This window comes from Saimiri boliviensis, chromosome 4 (genome assembly GCF_048565385.1).
Source record: "Saimiri boliviensis isolate mSaiBol1 chromosome 4, mSaiBol1.pri, whole genome shotgun sequence".
Classification (NCBI taxonomy): domain Eukaryota; kingdom Metazoa; phylum Chordata; class Mammalia; order Primates; family Cebidae; genus Saimiri; species Saimiri boliviensis.
Window position 1 is genome coordinate 4,646,560 of NC_133452.1, and position 6,727 is coordinate 4,653,286.

The window sequence follows — 6,727 nt, forward strand, 5'->3', positions numbered from 1 at the left end:
CACAATGCCCAAGCACCTTAATTAATGTGGTGGTTAGAGAACAAAGTGGTTGGTATTGCACACATAAAGTCATTCCTGTGAAGAACTTAGCGCAGTGTCTGACAGAGGGTGAGTTCAGAAAATGTTAGTTGTAATTATTATTAATCATATATATCTTCTGCTTTTGGAATTTTTCTTCTGTATTTTTTTAAGAGCTGGGTCTCTCTGTGGCCCAGGCTGGAGTGCAGTTGCACAATCACAGCTTACTGTCACCTCGAACTCTTGGGGTCAAGCAACCCTATCAACTCAGCCTCTCAAGCAGCTGGGACTACAGATACATGCCATCATGCCTGACTAATGCTTTAATTTTTGTAGAGATGGAGTCTCAATATGCTGCCCAGGCTGGTCTCAAACTTCTGGTCTCAAGTGTTCCCTCCACCTTGGCCTCCCAAAGTGCTGAGATTATAGGTGTGAGCCCACTGGGCTGGGCCCTAAGCTCTTGGAATAAGTCTGTTAAGTGGTTTTTAGGTAAAGGTGTTAGGAAGAATTTCTCACCCCCACCCTCCTATCTGGCAACCCTCTGAGTTCACTATTTGAGTAGCACAGGTCTCCTGGACCAACAGCCAGGAAGTCATTTTTCTGGCTTTGCAAATGCTCCTCCCCTGAGGCAGGGCCAGCAGCTGTGGGGTGTGCTCCCAGCTCACCTCCAGGGCTGATTTTGACTTATCCGTCAACCCTTAGGGTGACCTCCTCCTTCAATTGCTCTGAAAGGGTGGCAGTGGAATTGTGACCCATGCAGTTAACGGCTCCTTAGGAAGGATTTTATTGGAAAATACATCATTATTTATTGGCCTATAGCCAAGTCTTAAGATTCCCACTTGCCCTCCGATTCTACGACCCCGTTAGGATTCCATACCATGGTAGACACGTCTGCTCCTGTGCTCAGTGGACACAGAGAGTCAGACAGATCCGCAGGGCTCTGGCTCCTTGTATAAACAGTTATGCTTTTACACTGAGAACCATAGGAAAAGGTAGCATCTGGTAAACCTTGTCACAAGTTTAACCAAAAAGACTTGAGTATTTCTCACATTTGCTTGAAGAATAACTTTCCTAGCTCACAGAAATTAAAGAAAAACTGGATCCTGCGGATAAATATTTTGCAAGTCCATCATGCTGAATTTCTGTATTAACTTGCTTTTCTCATGTGACTTCCATCATTCCTGTTCAGTTTTTACAGATACTAGGAAATTAAACACGGTTAGACCCTCTTGGAAGAATTAAGCTGTAAGAAACCACAAAATACCAAGTCATCTAAATACGGTTTTAGAAAGGAGTCAACGGGATGGAGAGAAATTGCCACAGGCATGATTCTTTCTCTTGAACTCTTCAAAAAAGTGGAGAAATAAATCATAGTATTTGGGTTACTTCTCATGCTAATAGGGTGCCCTGCCCTCCAGATTCCAGATTTGCATAATGTAGATTAGTCAAGAGTTAAGCAGAAACTGCTGAAAATAAGATACCACTATTATGACATGAATTTTACCAATTCATGTAAAACACTGTTTTATTTTTAAAATATCTAATAGTATCAGACATTTTAAAGTTGAAAGGACCCTTGACAATTTTCCATCTTTCTCCCAGTCTTCCGTTAGGGTAGTTTACAAAATGTGTCCATTTTACAGATGTTACAGTAAAGCCATCAATGACACCTACAATATGCATCTCCTGTAGAGCTTTAGAAATTTTTATAGGAATCAAATGTGTATTTTTACATTTTATGTTATTTTACCTTGGTAGTTACATTATACTTTGAAAATATAGCTGCAGGTATTGGCAGCTTTTAACTTTTCATTTGTCATAGTATCCTGTTTGCACCACTAGTTAACACGTTACCAGAATGTAGGGTCTTTAAATTCTCTGGTCTTGCATAGTTGTTTTTTTCTTGTCGATAATTTCTAGAGTACAAAGAAATAACTTTTGTACTTACATTTAAAAGACTTCAGCATGTGTCCCATATGAAGACTTTCTAACGTGGGTTAGCGTCTGCCTTTGTGCGTTTCCTTCACTGAAATGGTGGATATTGTAAGATTACAGGTAGTGGGGACAGCGGAATGGTGACAGGTGGATGGTGGAGGTGGATGCTGACCTCCCGTGTCGGGCTTTACCTGGTGGCTCTAGATGAGGGGACAAAGGCTTGTGAGCACGTAAGGGCTCAGTCACTTTCACATTTCAGGAAGGCTCGTCTGGAAATTGTGGGAGAAACACTGAATACGGGGAGACTGCAGAGGAGACAGTTTGAAAGTTGTTGCAAAGGTCCAAGAGAGATAATGAGGCTTACATCAAAGTAATGGAGTGGAAAATGAAAGAGAGATGCCATTAAAATGAACTTTGCCTCCTCTATCCTGCCTGTACCTTAAACCCTACACACAGAGCCCGACCTTGCCCGTCAGGCGATGGGGCGAATGTGGGGCTTGTAGCCCCAAGGTGAGTGCGAGGGCTCTCGGGCTCCCTCCTGCGCATGTGGAGCAGTGGCGGTGTGGAGGCTGCGGTGGCATCTAAGGAGCTGTCACAGAAACGGCGACCGTTCTCAGAGTCCTTAGCGACCAGGTCCCTCCCTGGGCAGTGAGGAGATTGTTGTGAGTTGTAGGGCAGTTTGGAGTGGGCCAGGCTGGAGCTATGTTGAGTTTGTTGAATTTTTTGCTTATTGCTTTTCATTTTCTGCAGTAACAAAGCCTGTTGCTTTAGCTAATCCATCCACCCTTCTTCTTGACCTTCTCCCATGCTTGTCTCTGCTCGTGAACTTTGAAGAAAGAAATCCTGGCCTTTCCAGCCTCCCCTACACAGGGAAGTGGCCATGGGGCAGGGCCCAGCTAGTGAACTAGAAAGCCAAGGCTGCATGGAATTTTCCAGAAAGCTGCTTGGCCTGCCTGCTGCTGTACCAGCCTTGCAACTGAGACACAGCCAGGATGAAGCTGGAGACGGCATGATTGGTGGGGAGGGAGGATGGGGTGACCCTGTGCCTTGGATGGCAATGTGGGCAGCTGCCTCCGTCCCCTCTTGTTAAACTTAGCAAAACAAACCCTAACCCTGTCTTCGGCTCTGTCAGTTGGGTTTAGCGTTCCTAACTGATGGACTTTAGGAAGCTGAGGACTGCCTACCAGTAGGTAGACGAGGCGTCCCCAGTCTACGGCCCACGGGCCACATGCGGCCTCCTGAGGCCATTTATCCGGCCCTCCGCTGCACTTCAGGAAGGGGCACTTCTTTCATTGGTGGTCAGTGAGAGGAGCACAGTATGTGGCGGCCCTCCAATGGTCTGAGGGACAGTGAACTGGCCCCCTGTGTAAAAAGTTTGGGGACGCCTGAGGTAGACGTTAAACTCTGAATGTCTGGAAACAAACCACGTGCCCATGTGGGTGTGTGTGCTCTTTCAAACATGCATCGGTTACTAGAGGCCACCACATTTATGTTCAGGTATGACAACCTAATCTTAGCAATATCAATATATCACAAGAGTGGTAATGTCAGAAGCACCATCTACTATAATATTTTGATTTTAAAAATTGTTACAAATTTCTTTACATATAAAAATCTGCAAAATAATGTTTACAGCAAATTTATTTATAATTACCCCAAACTGAAAGCAACCAGATGACCTTGGATAGGTGAATGGATGAACAAACTTTGGTCATTCCACACAGTGGAATATTATCCAGCATTACAAAGAAATGAGCCGTCGTCAGGAAAAGACAGGAAGGTACCCCAAATACACATGACTTAGTGAAAGAAGCAGTCTGAAAAGGCCATGATTCCAGCTCTGTGGGCTTCTGGAAAAGACAAAACTATAGAGACATTAAAAAGATCAGTGGTTGCCAGGGGCTCAGGGGATGAAGAGATGAAGGGAGGAGCACCGGGGAATTTGAGAACAAGGCAACCGTCTTGCGTGTTACCCGAATGGTGGATACATGTCACTAAGGACTGGGCAAAGCCCGTAGAACTATACAACACAAGGAACCAACCCTGATATAAGCCATGGACTTTAGTAAACAACGGTCAGTAGTGGCACGTCACCTGTCACAGATGTGTCACGCCAGGGCAGGACGCAGACAGCGGAGGACCCCAGGGATGGGAGGGCTCTGTATTCCCTGCTCAATTTTCCGTAAACACGAAGCTACTCTAAAAAATAGAAATCTATTAATTTTTTTTTTTTTTTGAGTCGAAGTCTCGTTTTGGCACCCAGGCTGAAGTGCAGTGGTGCAATCTCGTCTCACGGCAACCTCCGCTTCCTGGGTTCAAGTGATTCTCCTGCCTCAGCCTCCCGAGTAGCCAGGATGATATGCATGTGTCACCACATCCGGCTAATGTTTTCATTTTTAGTAGAGACAGGGTTTCACCATGTTGGCCAGGCTTGTATCGAACTCATGATCTCAAGTGATCTGCCTGCCTCGGCCTCCCAAAGTGCTGGGATTACAGGCGTGAGCCACTATCCCCAGCTATATTTTTAAAAGAAATGTTAAACAGCTCCCACATTTCTTCTTTTATTTCTTTCATTAATAAATATTATTATTTTAGAAAACATTATTTCATCCCTCAAATATTGGAAGGGACAGGGAACGCTATTAAGGAGGTGGTTGGAAAGTACCTCTAAGAACAGAGGTAGTGAGGGCCCGAGTAGAGAGCAAGTCCTAAGCACAGACTCTGATGCGGAAAAGATTATTAGCAAGCTTCAGTAGGCACAGAAAGGGGGCTCAGCAGCAAGCTCCAACACGGATTTTCATTTCAGAATTTCCTCTAATGCTGGACTGGAAACATAATTTTTGGGGAGGGCCTGAGGGAGGCTGCTGGGCAGTTTCACAGTCATCAGAGGATGGAAAAGCCACGACTGCTTTTGCTTAGGAATGCAGTGTGGCCTTTTCTTTTCTCTCTCTTATAAAAGTAATAGGTGGCTGAGGAAATACCTGTGAAAGATTTACTCAGCAAAGTGACGGAGCCCAGTGTGAAGGACAATTAGGCTCATGTGCACCCCTGAGGCTGGAGGCTGGAGGCTGGAGGCTGCGGCGGGTTCTGGGCGGCAAGGCCAGGCTGGTCAGGCAGCTGTGCTTTCCAGCCCCAGGCAGAGCCCTCTCTGCCCAGGCGGAGAGTTGAAGGGGTGCGGTTTCCTGCCGCTCCCAGATTTCTTACTCTTTTCCCATTTCTTAAAAGAAGAAAAGCAAATGTCGAAATTTGCATTTCAGGAGCCATATTGAAGAATCAACCCTAATAGAGTCTGCACGCTTTAGACCTGAGGCTGCAAGTGTGTGTGTGTGTGTGTGTGTGAAACTAAGGAACGGTGTCCTTTCCCGGTGTCTTTCCCACGGACCATAATACAATATAAATTCCTATTGTTGTTTCCACTCATTACCAGGGTTCAAACACCTGATTCTGGCAAAATCTAACCAAGACAACACGTAATGTAAGCATGGTTTTCTTAGAGTTATGCTCCGTGAGAGACGCGGGCTCTACTGAAGTTGGGGAGTGAGGGTAGGCACAGGTGAAGGAACGGAACCCCTGGCGTGGTTTCTGGCAGAGGCCGTGGGGGCTGCTGGTGGCTGCCTGTCAGCTTGCAGGCTGAGAAGCATTCTGGAGCCAGAACGCTAAGGTTGAATCCCAGCTGGGCAAATATTAGATGCACAGCCTGGGAAAGTCATTTACTGTCTCTGTGCCTCATTACTTCACATGAGGACTTGAGGAGTATAACATCACCTATTTCAGCAGGCTATTGTGAGAATGAGACACACGTATTAGAAAGCACTTACCTCTCCTGGCATAGTAAATTCGTGATAGATGTCAACTATTTATTATACACGATTAGAGCAAGTGTATGGTAAATGCCAGCTGAAGAGTTTTGGCTAGTTTTTAGCTAGAACAGTGCCAGGCCCTTTGTGGGGCCCCCATAAAAGCTTGTTGAATGAATAAATGGAGGAAGGACCATGTATTAGAAGAGCCAGGTCACCACTGGCATGGAGAGGACGTGCTGCAGGAGATGAGACTAGAAAATTAAAGCAGAAGGAATGGCAGGCGGAGGACAGAGCTGGAGAACAGAGAGAGACTCATCTAACGGGGACTCAGTGTTGGGAGACCAAGCGAGAAAGGCAGGTAGGATGAGGGAAGAAGACCTTGCACACGAGGGTCCCGTTGGAAGGTGACCCTGCGCAGTCAGTGGTGCAGAGAAACTGTATGTAGCTCCGCCTCCGAACCCGTGGGAGGGGCAATTGACTGTCGGTAGGGAAATCAACCAAGGACCTGTGGCAATTCAGCTGAAGGATGCTGATCATGGAGAGGACGGCCCTTAGCCAATAGACCAGAAAATACCCCAGGATGGGATCTCAGGTTGGGCAAAACAAAGCTTGACAGAGCAGATCAACCTGAATTGAAGTTCTGTGAGGCTCAACATGAACAAAAGTATGCACATGTGACCCTCAAGAAGAAGACTGAAACACTGTTGGAGATGTTTAATATACTCACGTGCGAGTGTGTGTGCTGACTGCCGTCTAACTGGTCGCTTTACAGAACTGGCGAATCTAGTGCGACTTTGTATCAGTTCAGAGGTAGTTCTGCAGATCCTCCCCAGTTGACAGCTAAACTGTGGCTTCTTTCAACCATGAGGAAGATCTTCACGGCCTTTGCCAATCCCACAAACTGACTTCTAGAGCTTAAAGATGCTGTAAATTGATATGATATATAAGAACAAGGATAGCCCACATTTTTGTCA

General features: G+C 45.9%; 1 protein-coding gene across 7 annotated transcripts in view; it reads left to right on the forward strand.

Annotated features, from left to right (window-relative positions):
* PDE10A (phosphodiesterase 10A) overlaps window positions 1–6,727 on the forward strand; it is a 656,074-nt gene that overhangs the window by 32,648 nt on the left and 616,699 nt on the right. The gene's annotated exons all lie outside the window — the stretch shown is intronic.